General features: G+C 34.2%; 1 protein-coding gene across 5 annotated transcripts in view; it reads left to right on the top strand.

The window, feature by feature from the left end:
- The window catches only part of LOC115221577, a 320,490-nt gene that overhangs the window by 219,824 nt on the left and 75,666 nt on the right, over positions 1-25,000 (top strand). The window lies entirely within an intron of this gene.

Genomic DNA, 25,000 nt, shown 5'->3' with positions numbered 1-25,000 from the left:
ACTATATATGATCAATATTTGGATGTGCTGTGCACTAATAACCATAATCTCTACATATGTTGCCCATAATGCATGTTGTACTATTATTTTATCTAAATTATTATTAATATGTGTATTTCTACTACTAAATATTTTATCTACACATGTGCTGAATATTTGATTGTATATCGTACTCTTTACTTTTATATCTACATATATTGTTAATATATGAATGTATGTTGTATAATTAACTGCTGCGTCTATATATGTGGTCAATGTTTGACTGCAGATAATAATATAATTATACCTACATATATTTTCAATACTTGACTGTATAATGTTCTAGTAAATATTTTATCTTTCCTACATCATGTTTTACTATATTTTCTACTAATTTATTCACATATCGGTTTCAAAGTTTGGCACAAGGCCAGGAATTTCTGGGAGAGGCAAAGTCGATTACATCAGCACTAGTGTTCAATTGGTTCTTATTTTATCGACCCCGAAACGCAAAGTCAACCTCATCGGAATTTTAACTCAGGACATGAAGACAAACGAAATGCCGCTAATCATTTTGCCCAGCATGCTAACAGTTTCCCTAGCTCACCACCTCATTGTGTCCACATATTGACTATTAATTTCACTATATGTTATACAACTGTCACACCAACAATTTCGCTTTCTCCCACAGTATTTAAAGAAAAGTTGCACTATTAGCTACTTTATCTGAGACCAGCATCTGAATATATTTTATGCCACTAACTATTATATCGTGGAGGCACATGGCCTAGTGATTAGAGCAGCGGACTCGCGGTCGAGGGATCGCAGGTTCGAATCTCAGACCGGGCGATGTGTGTGTTTATGAGCGAAACACCTAGGCTCCACGCGGCTCCGGCAGAAGGTAATGTCTAACTTCTGCTGTTTCTTTCGCCAGAACTTTCTCTCACTCTTTCCTCCTGCATCTTGCAGCTCACCTGCGACGGATCGGCGTCCCGTCCAGGTGGGGAACCTATACGCCAAGGAAACCGGGGAACCGGCCCTTATGAGCCAAGTATAGCTCGACAAGGAGTAAAACAAATTATCATATCGATGTATATGGTCAGTGTTTAATGGTATATATATATATAGATATTTAGTCACCACTGAGACTACAACTATGTGCTAGAAAAATTAACAAGTTTTTCTCAAACCACATCCTTTCGTTTTAAATAATGGACACGTTGAATGACATAGCTCGGAGAACACATTGCTTAAAAATTAGACGCGATAGTCGTGGCAGAAATGTCTTTGTTCACAGGTTTGCTAGTTGAGAGCAGAACAGGGGCTAAAGAAACACAAACTCCCACAACTGTTGCTGTTGACAGTATCTTCATGTGTTTTACAGCTTTTTAATATTACAACCACCAAATAAGGTGGCGAGCTGGAAGAATCATTAGCATGCCGAACAAAACGGTTAGTGGCATTTCTTCCGGTTCTACGTCCTGAGTTTGAAATTCCGTTGAGGTCAACTTCGCCTTTCATTCTTTCTAGGTCAATAGAATAAGTACCATTTGAGTACTGAGGTTGATGTAATCGACTAGAACTGTCCATCAAAATATCAGGCCTTGTGCCTATAGTAGAAATATAAAATATTACAGCCACCAGTACAAGATATTCTTACAAACAAAACTAATTATTACAGCTAAGAACCAATAACGCCAATTTCCTTATCACATGTGTTTGAGTGTCACACTTTTAACCTCAGTTGTGAAACAACATCGAAAACACAATTAAAAATATTAATATAATGCAACAGACTATGAAATGAATGAGAATATTTATAAAACGTTGAATTCCTACGGATCCCACTCGTAATTGCTATTATAATTATAAACAACTATTATAGCCATCAAAAGTCAACGAAGAAACGTCTACATGCTATAAATAAAAGGTAGTTCTTTCTGAAGTGACATCCTTCTATTGCCTTAAAAACATGGGTTACATTGGATAATGTAGCCATTGATATACAGTTTCAAAACAAGACAAGATGGTCAGGGATGAAACGTCTTTGCTTATGTAATTGCTTAGTCATTATCGAACGGGGATTAAACAAAACAACAACGTCATAGCCACCAACAACTGCCAGGTTCAACAATACTATTATTTGAAAGCCTTCTGCTCAGAAGATGGAAAGAACATAAAATGCAAATAATATCAGAAGCTGAAGCAATAAGAGGGACAACGAAGCAAGGGCTGCAAGTGCCTCAGTTTCCAAGGCAGTACCGGCCACAGATCCGGAAGTAACCTGAGCGGAAGCAAACGAAATCGTCTCATTTTCTGCGTCACTAACACCAGCATGAACGACTAAAGAACGGAAAGACTGAGTAGAGGCTAAGAGCTGTTGCATCAACTGTTCGTCTTGCAGTTTGTGAGCAAGAGATTGAGAGAGTGTCAGAAATCATAACAATTGTTAAAAAAACGGGCTTAGGCTAGTCAAAATGTAGGAAAGAGGATAGAAGTCCCTCAAGAGGTGCATGCCCACTTATACTTTCTGAAATTTAGAATATTTTGAAAAGACAAGTATAATGTAGTTGATTTTATAGTCCCTAAAAGAAGACATATCAAATACTATGCTGGTTTCCGAGAGAATAGAGAAAAAGTACCAAACAACACAAGATGATAGGGAGTTGGTAAAAGCCACTTTGTGGCATATCAATAGCTGGTGGAAGACGGTTAAAAGGATAAGGAAAATTTTGCGGCTTGGTTAAGGCTGATAATGCAGAGGGGATTGACAATTTAAGAGCATTCAACTTGTCAAAGAGAATTGATGCAGAGGAGACTCAAATGATGGGGTGCCTTGATCTTAACCGGGTGGCAGTTTCTCATTAAAGTGTTGATGTGTTTATATTTGTATTATTTAGGTTGGCTTTCTGTGCAAAATTTTAAAACTATTTTGAATGATATTTTGTTCATTATATTATGTTATATACCCCCTACACGTTTTGTGTTGTTTGTATGGGCCTTTCTGTCCAATAAAGAAACAGACACTGTCATCGGTAAGTGTCCGATTTTGTAAACCAGCTAGCTATTGTCACATGCCCGACGGGTCAAGCAACTAGTTCATCCCATTCTAATATCACTGAGCCTTCATTTGAAGAAGAAAGGGTGATGGAATGGACTGGGAACACACACCTTTTCTATAAAGCACTTATTCATTTGTTTGAAGATCCTCTGGAAAAAGATTGTGAGGGTGGAAAGGGAGATCCTGAACTCCAGTGAATTTGTTAAAATGTGGTTGAAACCGACGAGTATAGCCCTACGAGTATGCGTCTGTAAGCCGAAGAATGGCACCTGGAATACAGCACTTAACCCTAAGTTTGCAACGTTCCTTGAATTACTCAAGATAGTGGTCCTCCATTAATATACTGTATTTCGATAATACTCCCAACCACATGTTTTGAAACCTGTCCATCATTTATTATCCTTGTGTCAATAAAAGAACGCAGTGCGGAGTGATAGAATCGTTAAAGTGTTAAGGCGGCGAGCTGGCAGAAACATTAGCACGCCGGACGAAATGCGTAGCCGTATTTCGTCTGTCGTTACGTTGTGAGTTCAAATTCCGCCGAGGTCTACTTTGCCTTTCTTCCTTTCAGGGTCGATAAATTAAGTACCAGTTACGCAGTGGGGTCGATGTAAGCGACTTAATACCTATGTATGTCCTTGTTTGTCTCCTCTATGTTTAGCCCCTTGTGGGTAATTAAGAAATAGGTATTTCGTCTGCCGTTACGTTCAAATTTACATATATTTTATAATTATATATATATATATATATATAATTCCGCCGAGGTCGACTTTACCTTTCGTCCTTTCGGGGTCGATAAATCAAGTACCAGTTACGCACTGGGGTCGATGTAATCGACTTAATACCTTTGTCTCTCCTTGTTTATCCTCTCTATGTTTATCTCCTTGTGGGCAATAAAAAAATAAGAATCGTTAAAGCGTTAAGAGTTTAATCCAGCTGCTTACACTTTGAATTCAAACACCGCCGAGGTTAACTTTTGCTTCTCATCACCCCCTGGAGCCGATAAAAGAAAGTACCACTCTAAGTTCTAATGTGGCAGCAACTAATCCATCTTTTCTCACATTTCAGACCGTACAGGTGTTTAATCATCGGATAAAATGCATAGCAGTTGTTCTTCTGGCTTCTTGACTTTAAATCCTGCCGCAGTCGACTTTATTTTTTCTCCTTCCATAAAAGAGATAAAATGTGTACCAGTTAACTATTGAGCTTGATGTAACCGACTAAACTCTTATTGCAGTTGTGCTGAAATTAGAAACAATTTCAAAAGTGACAGGATGGTTCAATCTTTAGCACGCCGAACAGAAATGCTTACCGATATTTTTTTCCGGTTCCTTTCATTCTAATTTCAAATTATTTAGAGGCTGACTTTCATTTGCTTTTCGCCCTTCACGGTCGATAAAATGAGTTCCATTTGAACAGTGGGGTTTCGATGTAGTCGACTTGCCCTATCTCCACACATTTTCAGACTTTGTACCTATTGTAGTAAGAAAGATTTTTTTTTACCATGCGTCGTCAAATATTTTAATGTTTAGAGTTGAATCGTTGTATTTCAATTCGTGACGTCCATTTGTCCTCACCTCCTCCTCCTCCTCCTCCTCCTCACCACCACCATCGCCGCCACCGCCGCCGACGCTACCACGACCATCACCACACACTGTGTGATAATTTACAACAGTTGTTATTGCCTCGATGGATTGTATCAGAAGTGTGATATGTCATTTGTTTCTATTCATAAAACTATATAAAGTATCTAGTTATCTGACAATTCATCAATTTGTATACCTATCTAATTTCCACTTACTTTGTCTTTGTCTTTCTCTTCATTTTTATCCCCCCCTGCCTCTCTTCCCATAAACACTAAACTTTATACATACGTTCTGTGATGGAAATGGGAAGATACGTGGCGGGATAAGGCGAATACCTACGTTTTAATTTTCAACTGTTTTGTATATTCAGTTTCAACAAATATTACCTGTTCTTTTTTGCTAAATCTCAATCATTCTTTATCATAATCACGATCAGAAAAGTTACCTCATAGGCAGTTTTCCGACAGTCTTTACAACAAAAGGCAACACACACACACACACACACACATCCATACATGTATGCATGAATACACACACACACGCACACACACCGAAACGCACACACATATACTAACACTCATATATATTTGTGTATTTGTTTTCTTGTTATAATAGAAAGAAAATTACATTAAATTGAGGAATACACAATGTATTTGGTAGAGTACAAATCTTCATCTACATCTGACTCTCCTCCCCTACTCTCTTCATCTGGCACCTACCTCCTCTCTTCACTCCTACCCACCTTGTCCTTTGATTGGTACCCTTCTATCTTCCCCACCCCAAGTATCCCACTCCCACATATTCGACCCCTACCCCGACATCCTCAACCCATCCCAACATCCTCACTACAAACCCACACCCCATTCTCACCTCCCCACACCCAACGCTGCCACACCACACCACAAACCACCAAATCATACCACATCACCTCACCACTTCGCACATACTAACGCTGACCACCTCCCAGCACCTACACCATCACACATTACACACATTACAGACGCACAGACTTACATACGCACACATCCACATGTCAAAGTCACCAGCCTCTATCCACACGCACACACTTAGACATTCACACATACACATACGCACACGCACCTTCGTTTTGGGATCACCAGTACTTTATCATCCCCCCTTCTTCCTAGCTCTCCTGCCTAACTACTTTCGTTCAATCGGTCGCCATGATTGTCCGCTAACTCCAGAGGTTTTTATTCTCTTTGTTTATTTCATCGCGTTCGTTTCTTTTGAAGAGCGTAGGCTTGAAACGTAAAATACTTTCTCACCTTCCTGAGCATCAAACTAATACACCTGCTTGTTGTATCTACACCTGTCTTCGTCTTTTGTTGTTCTGTAAATTTCAACTATATATATATATATATATTCTTTTATTTGCTTCAGTCATTTGACTGCAGCCATGCTGGTATACCGCCTTTGGTCGGTATATATATATGCTATGCTGCGTGCATATATGTGTATGTGTTATTAATGTATGTGTATATAATTCTTTTTAGTCGGGAGTAAAGGCATTGCACATGGCCACTGACTGAGAAACCGAGTGATGTAAGATTATTAGACGAAGTTGTCTCTAAACTAACAAGTTTATCCGGATGTTTGTAAGACACTGAAGCCTAATTAAACAACCAAAGTGTCCGTTTGGGAAGTTTAAACTAGACGACGGATTAGGTCTGCCAGCATTACCTCAGCTTCAACATTCCATCTTTAGAAGTGAAGAGACTGGAAAAAAGCCAATATTGATATCTTGTATTCGGTTTCAATGCTTATACTCACCTAGTATCATGAGTTTTTGGTAATGACCGAAATGTATTCCCTCTATATCGAGCTATTTACCCCTACGAATTGACAAGTCACAGCTCTGTAAGTGGCTTTCTTACGGAGAGAGTAGTATGTCGCAACGAAGAATCGTATACGGAGTCCTTAAACTGAGCTAACCCATAGAGAGACCTAGGAGGAGACCAAGAATGAGATGATAGAAAATTCTTCCGATAGGATCCTTTGAAGGATCCATTCTATCTTCTTCGTCCACTTGTCATATTTCCTCTGACAAGTGGACAGAGAAGATAGAATGGAAGGATGGACATATATATTCATCCATATACATGCATACATATATGCATACATACATACATACATACATATATGCATACATACATACATATATATATATATATATATATATATAATATATATATATATATATTATATATATATATATATATATTTATTATAATAAGAGTGGATCGTATACGAGTGGGTATATATTTGTAAAAAAGAAGTTTGAAAATGCCACTATCTTAGATAAATTTTAATTTTATATGTTTCGGTTCTTGAAATAACGAACTTTATCAAAAAAAAAATTTTTATAATAAAGAGTATAATGGAACAGTTCATAATTGTTACATACATTCAATAGAGTCCATGCTATATACATTCAATAGAATCCATGTTCTTGAAAAGGCGAAAAATATAAGTGTAGTGCAGGAGTTCATTATCGATTTTACCTTGTGTTCCAATGGGAGCAACAGTAGTAATTCTTGGTCGTCGACTGTTAGCGTAATTTTGGTAAACTTGTGATCGTTGGGTTTATATCAGTTAAGCTGTGGCTGTGAAAGCAGTAGTAGCCGTGGTCTCTGGCACTGTTCACTGACGTCATATAAGTTATTCAGCGATCACCTTCTGGCTGAATAACTACTCCTTTGAGCTCCCAACTCGCATAAACAAAGATCTTATAATAGAAGGACTTAGATTTATTTTAGAAAACAATTACTTTATTTTTGACAATAATTTCTACAGACAAAAATCGGGGACAGCGATGGGCACGCGTACTGCGCCTTCTTTTGCAAACCTAGTGATGGGATACCTCGAGAAAATACTCTACCAGATAACACTCGAGAAATATGGAAACACCTTCTCCACCTATATCCAGAACAACTGGAAAAGATACCTCGACGACTGTTTTATCATCTGGGATAAAAGTATAGAGAAACTTGAGGAATTTAAAATAATATTAAATGGAATAAATGATAATATACAATTCACGATGGATCATAACGAAGAAGAATTACCATTTTTAGACATCCTCATTAAGAAAACCGGCAACAAAATAGAGACAGATATCTATTATAAACCGACAGACTCCAAACAGTACCTACCCTTTGATTCATGCCACCCACGACACACTAGAATAAATGTCCCTTTTTGTCTAGCTAGAAGGATTTGCATCATAATATCAGACACAAACACCCGACACACACGTCTCCAGGAACTTAGAACCACACTCACAAATAGAAACTATCCACAGCCCCTAATAGACAGTGCAATCCAACGGGCACTTAAATTAAGTATAGAAGACCTGAGACAAACAAAACCAAAAAAGAAAGAACAATTAAAAACCCTTCCCTACATCTCTACACACAACCCACTTAACAATGAGGCCTTCAGCACCATACTACAAAGCATAGCCCTACTAAAGGGAGACCAAAGATGAACCGGATCCTCGAAACACACACCATCATTAAAAGTAAACGGCAACCAAAATCCTTGAAAAGGATTTTAACCCAAGCTAAACTGCACTCAACATCAACCACAAAACCAGCAGTTAGAAAATGTGGAAGGCCCAACTGCGGAATCTGTGTCATCTTGGTAGAAGGTTCAGAATTCATACTAGAACAAGGCCATCAGTTCACCATTAAAACAAACTTCACCTGTGCATCAGAAAACTTAGTTTACGTCTTAACATGCGCAGGCTGCAATAGGCAATATATAGGCCATACAAAAAATAGCTTACGTAGCAGGATGGCGGTGCATAAATCACAAATTAGAAACCCTGAATAGCGGGAAATACCGGTAAGCGGGCACATAGATAGATGTGCTGCAAATTAAAATCCGAAATTTACAACTTACCCACTTTACAAATTCAGTGACAACGTAACCTTCACGCAACGCCAAAATAAAGAACTTTATTTCATAAAAAAATTTAGACCAAGTTTGAACACCCTGGGCCAGGAATATTAAAACAAAACATTGGTCTTCCGAAAAAGAAAAAACGAAACTCTACCACAACCACTACGACTGCTCCCACTAGCACTACCACTACTACAACCACCGTGGTCACTGTTACTACGGCCACAGTGAGAGAATTAAAATAGTGGAGGTGGGGGCAATTACAATTTCTCAGATCCTTAAACAGTCACTCCCGCTGGCAGTGGTATGTCTTAGGGAAGGAAAAATTTATAAAAAGATTTTTTTCTCTGCGAGCAGATCTGATTTTGATTACTCAAAAGATTGATGACGTTTCACCTCAGTGGTCAAGCTTGTTGCCATGCTTAATTGGTTTCCTTACAAGATACAGTTATGGGTCAGGTCTGATTCTGATTCGTTAAAAAATTGATGACGTTTTTCTTCCGTGGTCAAACTAGCCGTTCTGCAAGGTTAGCCACCTAACAGGATACAATTATGGGTCAGATCTGATTTTAATTCGCTAAAAAATTGATGACGTTTTTCTTCCGTGGTCAAACTTGTCGTTCTGCTTGGCTGGTTTCCTAAACAGGATACAGTTGGAGGTCTTTTCCTTATATTCGTTGAAGCTTGGCTTTGATTGGTTTGGAATTATATGACGTCAGTGAACAGTACCAGAGACCACGGCTTCTACTGCTTTCACAGCCACAGCTTAACTGATATAAACCCAACGATCACAAGTTTACCAAAATTACGCTAACAGTCGACGACCAAGAATTACTACTGTTGCTCCCATTGGAACACAAGGTAAAATCTATAATGAACTCCTGCACTACACTTATATTTTTCGCCTTTTCAAGAACATGGATTCTATTGAATGTATATAGCATGGACTCTATTGAATGTATGTAACAATTATGAACTGTTCCATTATACTTTTTATGCATATAGCATGGACTCTATTGAATGTATGTAACAATTATGAACTGTTCCATTATACTCCTTATTATAAAAAAAATTTTTTTGATAAAGTTCGTTATTTCAAGAACCGAAACATGTAAAATTAACATTTATCTAATATAGTGGCATTTTCAAACTTCTTTTTTACAAATATATATATATATATATATTAGGGAATAAATCCAAACTTACAGGGAAAAATGAGATTTAGGATTAAATCCAATTTAATAGTATAAATATATTATATTATATTAAATTAGAGATAAAACCACTATTAGGCAAATCAAACAGTGCAAAACATAATCCAATACATAAAATTAATTTAAAATATAAAAGTTAAAAATAAAAAATTATTTAAATAATTTAAACTTATAAATTTTATATATATATATACAAATATATATATGTATGTATATTTTTATATTTATATATTATTTTAGTAATTAATTAATTAATTAATTTTTATTTTTTATCTTTTATTTATTTATTTATTTATTTTTTAAATATCAAAAGTATTAAAAGTTTAATAAAAGATAAAGAGTAAAACACTACGATCGTTTCATGGCTGTACCAATTCGAATAACAATAATTTAAATTCAATTAATAATTCGAGTTATGGTTACAGTCAATCTTCAGGTTAATTGAAATATTAAAAAAATAATCAGAAATATTTAAACAATATTTTTAAGATATAAATAATAGAATAATTTTACTTATAATAAACTCTATTATCAAACTATAAACTTAAAACTTAACAATTATGATTATATCAAAATCAATTATAATGTTAAATATTAATTTTAATTTATAAGGTAGGAAACCCACCAATAATTTAATATCGGTAATAGTCTATATCTAATTACATAAATATTAAAAAAACCCAAAAAACTATTATATATAAATTATCAATGAAAATATATAAATGTATATAAATATTATAATTAAGATCTAAAATAATCTCTATAAATAAATATATATGCACATATAATAAAAACCTAATAAATTAATTTTTCATATTTAAAGATGAAATAGCTAATTTCAAAAATACAAACAAACAAACTTAAACGAACTTTCAGAAATCTTATGTAAAATACTTATAGAAATAATCAATTTGTAGTTATATAGTATCGAATAAATACTATAAATACTATAAATATAATTATCAATGGGAATAACTAGCGAATATCAATTTTAAAAGACAATAACTAAGTTATGCTAGTAAGTTAGACATGGCCTGGACCAATCTTTAGTCGAAACATATCTAAGTTTATCAAAGTTTATCTAATTTTAATTATAAGAAATTTAAAACTACAATTAATACTATTAATACATGTATATACAAAAGCCTAACTTTAGACACCTCGTATATTAGCTATCAAATATAAATCTATCGCTAAGTAGTATCTTACGAATAAACTTTAATTTAATATCTAATAATATAGAAAATTACGATAATTAGATCATTACATAAACAACAATATTTACATAAGGAAAATATTATTACACCAAAGACTTATAAAATATTAAAATTTACAATTTAAAGATCTTAAATATAAATAAATACTTATCTTAGCGAGGTTTTGTAATGATCTAATTATCGTAATTTTCTATATTATTAGATATTAAATATACATTACAATATAATTCCCCATATAACATAATATCCCATGATTTTATTATATTTAATACTAGAAGGTAAGTTTACAACGGATACTACACCAATAATTAATTCCCACCATCAAAGTTCAAGTATGGCAACTTGTTAGTTTCGAAATACTTAAACGCACGAGTGACGCTATGCATGCATGATTCCCTTAGGTCTAGTCTGTTATTAATCAGGCTGGTCTTGTCCCTATACTTAAAAATCTCATACGTTTCCTTAGAGCAGAGTTAACAAACGTGGCGACTATCTCTACAAGGCTGCGCTCTCCGTAGTATATCCCATTTAAGGCTAAACCAGATCCCGATTTCTTCCAGTTCCCAAATATTGCTTGATAAGGACGTACTATTGGCTTTATGCTTGAATCTAAAAGATAAAAAATGCTTATTGATACGTTTTTTTCATATTTATCGAACCTCCTATATTTATAAAGTTACCAGCCTCAGTTACGATTACATATTTATAAATTACGTTCTGGATTAAACATCGATCTAATAACGGACCGTAGGATTTAACTCTACAATTACAACGAGGGCCTTACTACTATTAATATTATTGATATTCCTATCATTGTTATTATTCATTATTATCATTATTATCATTAGTCCTACTACTATAATCGGTGTTACTATTATTATCACTATTATTATTTATACTTCCTTCAACTATAGTATCATTTATAGTATCACCAATGTTTACTAGAAATAGCAGTCGATAATATATCACAGTCTGTATGTCCGTCAGATACACCAACACAAGACATGTTTGCTAGTTATGCAAAAAACACTAAATCACTCAGCTGACAGAAATTCTATGTTAATAAGAAACAAGCCAGTACATTGTTTACCTTGAATTTTTTGCTCAATTCTTTCGTGACATATACAAAATACTGTATTGATATTGCATCAATGTCATATTTCAAAATATAGTATGAGAGCCATTTTCTCTTTCCACTACGCAAGTACAGAGAGGCTTTGCATAACTAAATGGAATGATAATGGCAATGATTTTTTTTTTAGGTTTATATTTCTGCTATTTTGTGAAGGAACCGTTTTGAAGGAAAGCTGTTAACTAGTCATTTATGCATGCTTTGACAGTTTCTCGTATCACGAGAACCTGTTCAAAAAATGCTTTGATCTTCAAAGTCATTCATAACTCATAAAAGCTCATTGGGATAAGAGAAGCACGCATATACATGCAAGTATATATGTGTATTATTAAGTGCGCATAAATACACACACACACACACACACACACACACACACACACATACACACACTCACCCTCACACACATACACTTGTACACTTCCCACCATATATATATGCATATGTATAAATATATGTAAATGTATGTATATAGATGTATGAATATATATACAACTATTTAAATATATATATGAAAAATATGTGTATAGGTATATATGTATATATGTTCATGTATATATATATATATATATATATATATATGCATATATATATATATATGTATGTACGTATGTATGTATGTATGTATGTATGTATGTATGTATGTATGTATGTATGTATGTATATATATATGCATATGTATGTAACTGTATCTGGTGTATCTGTTGCGCTCATGGAGGAGTCACTTTTTTTACCGTACGTATGCTTTGCATCATCCATTAGAGTTATTTTTAAAGCCTAATTTGGTTATTTCTAGAAATATGTTGATGAAGCATCAAAGAGGATCGCTAGGGGGACAGTTTTCAATAAAACGGTATTCAAGGGACCCTGTGGCCATTAACCTGGTGGACATGGAATTTCCGCTGTCATTATCATCCAGAAATCCTTTCGTAGACTTTAAAAAAAACATATATACATGCACACACATGCGCGCGTGCAAACACATAAACTAACATACAAACGCACGCAAACAAACACCCACGCACACACATACACGCACCCCTCATACGCATAGTAGTTTAAGAATGTATTAGGAAAAATATGCGCTCTTATGTTTGTGAATAGAGTGGGTATATGAATCGACTACACTCATTACGACCGATCTTAACATAAAGTTTCGCACTGGATATTAAACGAGATGTCTGATAACAGCCCGATTATGGAACATCATGTGTTCGCCAGAGATAACTAGTATGGAATGAAAACTATATGACAGTCGCTACATATTTATTCCATATCAGCATGTTTGTGACTGTATGTATGTATGTATGTATGTATGTATGTATGTATGTATGTACAGACATATACATATATATATAGTACGCCGCTATATCTTATATATAAAAAATACAAAAATGGAACAAGAACGCAAAACATCCAGACAGATGATACAAAGAAAACAAGGACAGGTCATTCGGAGTTTTCTATCCTCAGTCGAGTTCCAGATTATCGTTGCAATTTCGGCTAGTTAATTCCTTAATTCTTCTATCCCTCTGCCTCTACATCTCTATCTTCTCTCCCCACGTGACCGGTGTTCAGCCAAGCCTCATCTTTCTTTCTTGGTTCGACTACCATCCGTGCAACATGTATATTCCTCCTGCCGTAAGGCTTTACTTTCACACACGCCAGCTTAATTTAATTCGTCCCCAGTCGAAAAAGACCTGTTGTTATGTCTTGTTAATTGCATTTGTATTTGTGTAACATTTCTCCGTTTTTTTCTGTCCTTGTTTTCGCATACATTCGCTGCTTTGTTCCAAGGAATCTAATACTCTTAGCTTAGTTTTTCCTTGGGGCTGGCCCGATTGGAGCAATCTCGAGTATAACCAGCCGAAATTGCAATGATAATCTGGAACTCGACTGCGGATAGAAAATTCCGAATGACTCGTCCTTGTTTTCTTTGTATCGTCTTATTCTTCCACTTGTATTGTTTCTTCTTCCATTTCCTTCCTAAAGACAAGACCTGCTTTTACTTGTCTCATCTCAAAGCTCGTTTTTCCTGCGTTCACCACTTCACATCGTCTTGGCTTAACAGCCCACACCACTTGTTTTTACTGTCTTGTTCTAACTGTCCTGTTTTTGTTACCTCTTTCATCCTCCGCAAAAAATTCCAAGTTTTATTTAATTTGCTTTGCGGGAAGGACTGTTTTAACGAAATCACGTCATGTCTCTACCTTCGGAACGCGGAGTAGATAAAACAGGGGACAATTGATGAAGGGAACGTTCTTTATGTTGCTTGTCTCGTTCCTCTGTTTCTTTCGTTGTTCGAAAAAATGTTCGTTTTCTATGTTTTTGCTTTTATGTTCTCGTTTCTCATTTTGTCTACGTTTGTTTTGATGTCCTGTACCCATATATGCATGTATTTATACAAATATATGTTGGTATGTATTATATGTATTTATATATATATATATATATATATATATATATATATATATAATATTGCATATATATATATATATATATATATATATAATATGCATATATATATATATATATATGCATATATATATATATATGCATATATATATATATATGCATATATATATATATATATATATGCATATATATATATAATATATATATATATATATATATATATATATATATATATGCATATATATATATATATATATGCATATTATATATATATATATATATATATATATATATATATATATATGCATATATATATTATATATATATGCATATATATATATATATATATATATATATATATATATGCATATATAATATATATATATATATATATGCATATATATTATATATGCATATATATATATATATATATATATTATGCATATATATATATATATGCATATATATATATATGCATATATATATATATATGATATATATATATATATATATATATATATATATGAATATATATATATGCATATATATATATATATATATATGCATATATATATATATATATATACAATATATATATATATATATATGGATATATATATATATGCATATATATATATATATATATACTTTATTTTAAGCAGCAAAATTCAACAAAATCGGTTACTCTGAGTTTCTCGTTGCCGTTCATCAGACAGTTTTTGCTAGAATGGAACATATATATTAATTCAATCTATACTCTTACAAACGCTACACCTTTAAAAAGAAATGGACTTGTTTGATTGGCCCTTTAGAAAAAACGGTCAATCTTCGAGCGATAAACAAAAGGTCAAAAATATATGTATATATATATAAAAAAACTTATAAAAATTATAAAATCCGAGGAAAAAACCGAGGAAAAAACCTATTGCCGTTAATGAAGACAGTACAAATTAATGCATAGAAATTAAACCTGTTATAAATACTGCAATACATATTTATATTAAAATCCACATATATATATCAACATACACAAAAGGATGCGCGTAAACGCCATACATACATATACAGACGTATGAATATGAATCTAAATTATACACATAAAAGCATGTGTACATATATTCACGCAAACCGTCTCGCACGCAAGCTAAAATTCATCTATGTAGCAATTCTCATATACTGAGCAAGGAGGGGGAACGAAAGAAAGGAAAGAGAGAAAAAGGAACGAAGGAGGGGTGGGGAAAAAACTTGTAGCGATATTATTGGCATCTATAGAGGCCAGTATACATACACAAGTTTGAATTGATACATATACATACCGTCGTGTGTATGCGTGCTTAAGCACAAGCATACTTTCACTTACACATACACAGATACGCATGCTTACAAATACATATGCTTTGCTATACACAAACTTATATAAACATTCTAAATTTGACAACATTGCTTTTTTTAAAAAAACATTGCTTTTAAAAGATGGGTGCATTAATAAAAATATATACGAAAGACATATAAAATAAAATACAACATCCTATTTTGGGTCATTTATAAATAATCAAGGTAATATAAATAATCAAGGTAATCTTATGCAATACAATAACATGAAAACAAAGTTTGTAGGTTTTTCCTAATATATATGTAGAAACAATAAGACTTTGCTTTAGGTCCGTCGTAGCGCTCAAGAGTCAAAATCAAAATCAAAAAATCAAAATACAAAATATATACTCTATCCATATGGTATATTTATATTCGACATTTTAAATTTAGCCGCGTGCCTACATAAGTTCATTAACTCACTTCTTTGATTCAAAGAATTATTGTCTTTGAATAATATGTGCATTTTCTCTAATAAGCAAAGCCTGCACTTGAAATTATAATTGTAAGCTCCATGCCTGTATGGTGCCGCCCTGTCCAGAATGTTCCATGTCACGTTATGCATATATATATATATATATATATATATATATATATAATATATATGCATAAACATTCATACACAGACAGATAGACACACACACAGACGCACACACACATATACTGTGAAACAGAAGACATAACATATATGCAGTAATCAATCAGCGAAGAGTTATACGGTATGTAAACCTACGTATTTGTATACTCCGGCTAAAATTCCTCTGTTCCTACCAACAACAAATTAATGAGAAAATATAGATTATACTGATGAACATTTATACAACATTCTTGTAAATGCTATATGATCGACAGCAGTGAAGTAGGAAGGTAGGAAGTGAACGCCAGTGTATATATGCTGGGATCTTATTTAATTGATACTTTCATTGCGGTTCTATTTGATGTTGATCACACCGACATTTACCCACACATTTAGAAATTATATGTTAATCTTTAAAACATACATTTTTTTCTAGAGCTGAAATGAGTATTTTTGCATCTATATCTATCTATCTATCTATCTATCTATCTATCTATCTATCTATCTATCTATCTATCTATCTATCTATCTATCTATCTATCTATCTCTCTCTCTCTCTCTCTCTCTCTCTCTCTATATATATATATATATATATATATATAATATATATATGCTCACACACGCTTGTAAACAGACACACAAGTACGCACGCATGTATACACACCACACACACACACACACATATATATATATAATATATATATATATACACAATGCAATAGAAATACTCCATCCGCACAAGAGGGAGAGAGAGAGAGCGAGCATAAAAACGTTCGATAGAAAGTATAATTAGGGTGTAAGAATACATAATTATGTGAAATATAGGACACATAAATATACCATTAACTAGCAGAATTTCCCGGCGTTGCTCGGAGCTGAATTGCTTGAAAGTACTGTTAATGATTGCACTGAATTATGATGATTATTCAGGCAAATATTGATATAAGTTTACGGTGGGAGATAAGGACTTAACGATCAAACGTGTGCCATTGCATTGTTTTGGGGGAACCAAATTTCTGATGAGCATTATAGGGGCACCAACTTTACGTTTGAGAAAGTGTGGTGGTAGTCCGGGGTGCTCAAAGGAATTGAGTACCTCTATTGGATAGTTGATGACGTCCTCTGGGTCAGGAGTTGTATCGATAGACTGATATACATAGACTTCCCCAGGAATGAGTTTTAGCATTTCATCATTAATATAGTGAACAGTTTTATTCCTCGGGGCCAGTATAGCCTTTTTGCCAATCCAATCCAATCCATATTCTGATAATTAGCTTGTAGATCTGGTAACACTGCAAACTGAGATCAGAAGGCGTCTTAACAATGGTACAAATGGAATCGATGGCAATATTACCATTTTCATCCCCTGGTATTCTGCCTTCGCCAAGTGCAAGGAGGGTGTGAGGAAATGCTGCTGATGTGATATTACGTCGCATATGAGCACGCATATTGGTGTGAAGTTTGAGAGTTACTTCCCTTTATTAAAAAAAATATGCATTAAAATGGAAAAAATGATGGTAAATTATTTGTAAAATCATAGACTCATCGTAGACGCGCGCTAATACCCAGAAAGGCTCTATATGAATCACGACTATAAGATACCCGGTTTTGGTTAAACTGCATCGCAAAATGTGGGAGTAGTTAGGAATCTAAATCGGAGTAGACAGGCACACAACCTTTCTTTTATATATAAATATTTTCGTCCTAAAAAACTTTGTATGGATTGAATGGTTACCTCTATAGAAATATATACACGCACATTATACATACATGTGTGTATAGATGAATATATAAATGCATTTAAATATCTATATACACTTTTGGGCGATCTTTCTGTTTCTTAGAGATAACTTTAGATCTTATTTTCGTCCTAAAAAACTTTGTATGGAGTGAATGGTTACCTCTATGGAAATATATACACACACGTTATACATACATGTGTGCATAGATGAATATATAAATACATTTATATATCTATATACACTTTTGGGCGATCTTTGTGCTACTTAGAGATAACTTTAGATCTTATATTAGTCCTAAAAAACTTTGTATGGAGTGAAAGGTTACCTCTATGGAAATATATACACACACATTATACATACATCTGTGTGTAGATGAATATATAAATCCATTTAAATATCTATATGCACTTTTGGGCGATCTTTCTGCTACTTGTATATACTTTAGGTCTTATATTCGTCCTAAAAAACTTTCCTGTCACACACTCACGCACACGCACACACACACACACACACACACGCACCCTCACACACACACACACGCACACACACACACACACACTCACACACACGCACACACACACACACACGTTAGCTTACAATTTTATTTATATATTTGCGTGTCTATGTGTGTAAATAGGAAGTGGGAATGCAGAGTGAAAGAGTCACTCACTACAAAAAGTGAATTACTTTCACTTTAATCGTTGCACACTGTGTGTGTGCGTGTGCGTGTGCTGTAGCCCACACTAAGAAAAGCATTTGACTTATACACCACAATGTGAGTTTTCTCTAAATTTTGCTTAATTGGGGTTCAAATTTTAAAAACTGGACCTGGCACGACCCGATGCATTCTACTCTTAAAAATGCTACGTAAATTGTAATTGAAGAAATCCTATATTGTAGATTTCTATAAGAGACAAAGGGAGGCAGATAAAATCTGCCTTTTATAATAAGACTAGCAGTATCGCCCGGCGTTGCTCGGGTTTGTAAGGGAAATAACTATATAAGCATTTTTAGAGAGTTATAGCCAAAAAATAGCAAAAAATGCATTAAAATGGAAAAAATATGATGGTAATTTTTTTTAAATCGTTGACTCATCGTAGACATTTTTAGAGAGTTACTTCCCTTATATAATAGCGAAAAAATGCATTAAAATGGAAAAAAACGATGGTAATTTTTTTTTTCAATCGTAGACTCATGTAGACGCTTTCTTAGCCATTTCTGTTTTGGTGTCTTCAAGCCATGAAGTCGTTGTTCTAAAAGAACACTGGTCTCCTTGACAACGCATTACGACGTTGATTTCCTTACACTCCCTTCCCCACAGGTGCAGGTGTGAGCGTGGACGTCAACTCCGCCGCCATCGACACACGAAAAATTATGCATTAAAATGGAATAAAAAATGATGTTAAATTATTTTTAAAATCGTAGACTCATCGTAGATGCGCGCTAATATTCAGACGGGCTCGATATGAATCACGACTATAAGCTACCCGAATTTGGTTAAACTGTACCGCAAAATGTGGGAGTAGTTAGGAATCTAAATCGAAGGGGACAGACACTCACACAACTACAGTTTTATATATATAGATATACATAGCGCAGTAGTGGTGAGATATGACAGCAAAGAAAAGCATACATTCACTCTCTGCATGCAATTAGACTCGGAAAGTTCGTGAGGAACCCATTGACCCAATTTGCTGACTTTTCCGATAGCACACAGGTGTCAATGAATGGTTGAATGACCAAATCCAAGCTTCTCTGCTAGTTCCTCAACAGTTACGATGATATTTTGTTCCACCAGGGTTTTCAGGATGTCCTTGTCGAGTTCTACAGATCTTTCAGGATGAGGCTCGTCTTCTAGGCTGTAGTTTATGGCTCGGGATTTCTGGAACCACCATTGACACTGCCTTACGCTTATTGTCCAATCCCCATATACTGCATTAATATTTCTTGTACTTTGCACACATTTATATTCTGTTATTCTTTTATATGTTTCAGCCTTGAGGTTGTGGCCATGCTGGATCATGTGTGTGTGTGTGTGTGTGTGTGTGTGTGTGTGTCTATCTGTCTGTCTGTCTGTATGTATATATGTATATGTATGTGTGTGAACAATAATATTTTCAACAGATGTGTTGCAAATGTATCTGATTGTTCTCAAGCTTCAATACTGTGTGTGTGTGTATGTGTGTGTGTGTATGTATGTATGTATATGTATGTATATGTATGTATGTATGTGTGTATGTATGTATGTGTGTGTGTATGTGTGTGTGTATGTGTGTGTGTGTGTTTGTATGTATGTATGTATGTATGTATGTATGTATGTATGAGTGTATGTTTACTTTATTACTAATTACTCTCTTCCAAGAACATTTTCACTCACTCTTAGCTCTTAGCTTCCCATACATTTTACTCATGTATCTATCAGCGTCATAGACAGAATACTTTCACTTTAGTCTTCCTCAAATCACTCTGTCGCTATTTACTTTCATTTTATTCGTTGCCCACTGTGTGTGTGCGTTTGCGTGTGGTGTAAACCAGACTAAGAAAAGCATTTGACACACACACCAGAATGTGAGTTTTCTGTAAATTTTGCTTAATTGGAGTTTAAATTTTAAAAACTGGACCTGGCATGACGCGATGCATTGTACTCTTAAAAATGCTAGGTAAATTGTAATTGAAGAAATCCTATATTGTAGATTTCTATAACTCCCAAAGGGAGGCAGATAAAATCTGCCTTTTATAATAAGAGATATAACGACTTCAAATTTCGTAGGTGGTTGTAAGTCGATTACATCGGTGCCAGTGATCAACTGGTACTTTTTTTTATCGACCCCCAAATGATAAAAGTTAAAGTCGATCTCGGCGGAATTTAATCTCACAACGTAAAGACGGACGAAATGCCGCTAGGAATTTTGCCTGGTGTGTTAACAATGCTATCAGCTTACCGCCTTATATAATGTCATTAATAATAAGACAGGGAATATAGCACCTGTATTAAATAGTTGATACCAGACTATAAACACTAACCAAACATGCTTTATCATACTCAACGATCACACAAAATGAAAGCTTCACCTTTGATGCTTATTTTAATGTAATTCACACCACCAAATCCGAGATCTTGTGAAAATATTAGCAAAATTAACGATATTGCAAGAGTAGCAATTTAGGTTCAGCAATAGAAAAATAGAAGAGCCATGCAATCAAAGACAGTTTCAACTACATTAGTGCTAAGAACAGACACCATTATGTTTATTGGATTTTACCTCTCCATCTCTAAGACACTCCTGCAGCGTTGAAATTCACTGAGATCTGTGACACCATTGAAGGGACACTGAAAATATACTCCGTGCTAGGAAAAATATTACTCTTCAGCTTGATGACTCTATCTGCGTAAAAAAGAAAATATGTCAACACAGTGAGTGTTCTTGATTTTAGCCGGGGTTCGTACGATAGCACGGAATTATGCTATTTTATAGGTCTGTATATTGTAGACATTTATTAGTAGACAAGACAGTCTCCACATGTTCCCAGACTTAATAATATATATACATACATATATATACATACATATATATATATATTATTAAGTCTGGAAACATGTGGAGGCGTAATGGCCCAGTGGTTAGCGCAGCGGACTCGCGGTCGTAGTATCGCGGTTTCAATTCCCAGACTTAATAATAATAATTATTATATATCATGTGTGAACAAGACATTAGAACGCAAGGCAGAGTACTGTTACATACCCATCTTTAAAAAAGTTAATACAGTTCTATATTTAAGAGATGAGGAATTACGTACATTATTTACAATTGACGGATCTTGTTTCTTGTTAACACAACGTTTCGGTTGATGTACACTCCAGCCTTCATCAGGTGTCTTGGGGAAATTTCGAACCTGTGTTTTCATTCCTATGGTATTTTCGATGTTGTTATTGTTGTTGTTGTTATTATCATCATCATCATTATTATTATTATTATTAATATTCAGGTCACTGCCGGGAATCGAACTCGGAATCTTGGGGTTAGTAGCCCGCGCTCTTAACCACTACGCCATATGTCCATGGGCATATTGCGTAGTGGTTGAAATACAGTTGAAATACAGGAGAAAACTCAAAACAGAACATTTAACACACTTTCCTATTATGAGACTTTGTTAAAAATGCATTTTGATGTGATGAACTTTTTTCCTGTTTTCATTTACCTGGTTTGAAGAAAAGAGACAGTGCCTAAGGTCATCACAGATCTCCCTAAGCAGGTGAGACTAATGTAATTAATATTTCCCTCAAAATTTTAGCGTCCATGTCCTTACTCACGGGAAAGACAAAAACAAGGGGGGAACTTCAGACATGGCGATTTCAGACATACTTAGTTTAGCGAAATGAATACATACACCCTTGTTCTTACACCGATGAACTGTGAGGAAATATGAGCTTGATATATATCGAGACATTTAGCTGTACCTATTAAGAAATCATGTAGTATTTAGCAGACCTGTACCCCTGTCATTAATATCCTGTCAAGGTTTTCAATCATAGTCTTAGACTACATTATCCAATGTATTTATCCATTTTTAAGATTGTAGCCTGCGAGTTAATGGAGATTTGATTGCTATTCCTATAAGGTTGAGAGTCTAAATAGATGCTTCTTCACTGGTTCATGGATGGTTCCTGTCAACACTCACATGTATCTTCATAACTATTTTCGAGATGAATCTTAGTACTGTCTTAATCTTATTGTTGTCGTCGTCGCCATTGTTGTTTTTGTTGCTGTATATGTTGTAATTAGCATAGATATTCGAATAATTATTTTCTGTACACAAGAGATTTGCATTATCTTTCTGCCTGTTTGGCTCACAATGATTATGGGAATCATCTCCTACTATCACCTTGGTAGCCAGGTAAATAGGAATTTCTGCCGTGAATGCAGAAACAAATACAATTGCCCTTAAATGTGGAATATATATGCGTGTGTGTGTGTGTATGTATGTATATGTATTTATATGTTTTTATATATGAATATATATATAAATACATATGTATATATATATATATATATATATATATATATATATATATATATATATATGTATTCATATGTGTGTGTGTGCATGCACATGTACGAAATGTGTGAAAGTGTGTGTATGTGAAACGATTAAGCTTTCTAATTCATCTCCTCACTCTCAACCGCAATTAATCCACTTTCCCTGATATTATAGCAATAAAATATACACATCAAACATATAACTTAAGTACGCGAAGACAATTATAGCAACCAAAGACATGCTGCTTAAAAAGACTTGCTTCTTACAGCGGTAAATATTAGACCAACATCAACCCAAATAACATTAGTAAGAGCTACAACGGTAACAAGTACAGCAAGAACAACAACAGTAGTAATATCATGAATAGCAACAAAAAAAAACAATGGTAATATGGATGCAGAGATATTAGAGCAGTGGTTGAAAGACAAGTAAAAATATGGAAGAGTAAGTACAATAAATGGAAAGGGAAACGAAAGGTGAATGGATATATATATATACATACGTACATACAAACATACACACACATACACACACACACCACACACACACACACATATATATATATATATACATACATATATATATATATATATATATATATATACATATATATATATACATACATACATACATATATGCATATATATACATATATACATATATCTATCTATATATAATATAAATAATATATATGTATATATACATGCATATATGAGTACAGTACATCAAACGTTGAATACAATGAGAAACGAAAACATAAAAACAAAAACATAGATACGAACTTCTTTTTGGAACAACGAAAAAAACCCAACCAAACAGAGAAACGAGTCATGCAACATAAAGAATATTCCCCTTCTTCGGTTGTCCCTGTTTCATCTACTCCGCGTTACGAAGATAAGGACAATACGTGGCTTCATTGAAACAGTCCTTCCGGCAAAGCAAATTAAATAAAATTTATGATTTTTTGCGGAGGGTGAAATTGATAACAAGAACAGGACAGTGAGAACAAAATACTAAAAACAAAACGTGAGGGCTGTTAAGCCAAAACAATAGAAAAATTATTATGAACGCTAGGAAGACGAGCTTATGATAGGAAACAGTATAAGCATGTGTGGTCTTTAGGAAGGTAGTGAGCAGAAAGATAGATTCTCTTTCGTCACGTGTCAGCGACGAGAGAGTCGAGGAGGAGGAGTGAGAGAGAGGGAACGGTGAAGAGGAAAGGAAAAGAAGAGAGAAAGGGTGGGAGAGAAAACCAGAAAGGATGAAGAACAAGAGAGGGAGAGAGAGAGTAGAGATAGAAGAGTGCGCATCGTAATTATTAAAATAAAACTTACTTGGAAAAGGATGCGTGGTGTTCGATCATATATATATATATATATATATATATATATATACACGCACACATATATATTCTTTTATTCTCTTATGTGTTTCAGCCATGCGGCTGTGGCCATGCTGGAGCATCACCAAATTTCTCACCTTCCCGTATGATTCCTCTTGGTTGATTTCATCAGGGTGGTGGGATTTCATATCACTCCTCCTATATGTGATTTTGCCCTGTTTGTTGACATATAGGAAAAAGGCAATCAATGTACAAATAAAAAGAGATAAATTAAAAAAACAAAACAAAAGAGAAAACAATAAATGCAACATTTCCATTCCTGAAGATTAATCAGAAAATCTATACTATATTATGACGATATACATATAGATAGGCATCGTCTGCATATGTATGTATATATCTG

The sequence above is a fragment of the Octopus sinensis genome, linkage group LG18 (genome assembly GCF_006345805.1).
Source record: "Octopus sinensis linkage group LG18, ASM634580v1, whole genome shotgun sequence".
Classification (NCBI taxonomy): domain Eukaryota; kingdom Metazoa; phylum Mollusca; class Cephalopoda; order Octopoda; family Octopodidae; genus Octopus; species Octopus sinensis.
This window is presented reverse-complemented; position numbering and strand designations above follow the sequence as displayed.